The sequence below is a fragment of the Rattus norvegicus genome, chromosome 13 (genome assembly GCF_036323735.1).
Source record: "Rattus norvegicus strain BN/NHsdMcwi chromosome 13, GRCr8, whole genome shotgun sequence".
Classification (NCBI taxonomy): domain Eukaryota; kingdom Metazoa; phylum Chordata; class Mammalia; order Rodentia; family Muridae; genus Rattus; species Rattus norvegicus.
This window is the reverse complement of record NC_086031.1, coordinates 66979144-66980655: the sequence shown is the minus strand read 5'-3', so window position 1 is coordinate 66980655 and position 1512 is coordinate 66979144.

Below are 1512 nucleotides of genomic sequence, written 5' to 3'. Positions count from 1 at the left end.
AGAACAAAAAGGAACACAACAGGTACAATTTGAGGACTAAGAAATGTAATGTTGGAGTCAAGGCTTGTGCTGAAAGCCAACACCCCGCTCACTCAGATAATCCCTCAAATCTTGAAAGGAAAAGGAATTTTCTGCTACTAAAAAGCAGTGGCAAATAAAAGCTTATGCAAATGTAATTCAAGGAAGAGGCCAGGTTCCATCACAAGAAGGCAGCTGAACTTGGCAGCAATAACCATTTGGTTCTGGTTTTAGCAGTGGCTCTCAACCTTCCTAATGCCATGACCTTTTAATATAGTTCCGCATGTTGTGGTGACCCTCAACCACAAAACTACTTTTGTTGTCATTTCATACCTATAATTTTTGCTACTGTTAATGATCATAATGTGAACATTTTTGGATACAGAGGTTTACCAATGAGGTCATGACCCACGGGATGAGAACGGCTACTTTAGAGACATGAAGAATACAGGAGTGAAGGGGTTGTGGAATCTTTTTCTGCAGTTAAGGAGAGACATGGAGGCCAGGTGTGTTCACAGAGCAGTCCTTGGGTGGAGGCCCTGAAAGACTACTATGTAAAGCTGTGAAGCTAAACCCCGGATTGTGTTGGAGACCCCAGGATACTGCTGTGGAATGTCTGCAAGGGAGAGTTGAATACAGGGACTAGAAGATTCCAAAGAAGAGAAGGATGTTACAGTCAACAGAGCTAGAAGAGCAGATTCATCTAAGCTCTTTAACGTCAGACATGAAATTACAGGATTTGAAGTTCGTTCTGTTGTGCTTCAGTCTTGCTTTGGTCCAGAATTTCATCACTAAGCCCCATTTCTCTCTTTCAAATGGTAATGTATATTCTGCGCCATTGTTGGAAGTGCATGCGCGCTTACACACACACACACACACACACACACACACAATTTTACCGAGAGTTACATTAAGAGAACAGCGATCGCCTTGAGTCCCAGAAGACACTTTGGACCTTCAAACTGTTAAGAGTGCAGAGACTATGGGGACATTTGAAGTGTGGCAAAGTGCATTTCGTACTGTGCTATGACCTCAAGCCTGTGGCCAATAAACATTTCTTCTATAAGTCAACTTGATCATGGTATCTTATCACAATTGAAATGTAACCAAGACATGTCATGCTCTACACAGGGACAATGGGAAAAACATCCTGAGAGCAAGACCTCCTCATTGAGGGCTCAAAATTATAGAAATGCAAATTCACTCGCAAGGAGAAGGCCTGAATAAGAATGTCTCTTGGGGGAGGGGAGATCCTGAGCAAAACCAGCTCCTTAGGTACCCAGAGGCTGCTAATACTGTGGTTCAGGAATAAGGCTAGGCTACTTCTCAAGCTTTTAGCAGACAAGGCAGCTGTACCCTCAGGCTCTGAGTCAAAACAAACCCTTCCTTCCTTCCTTGAGTTGATTTTCATAGTTATTTTCCCACAGCAGTAAGAAGAGTAACGAATGCCTGTGGCATATTGTATATTTGAACATAAGTACTTGTATTCATTTG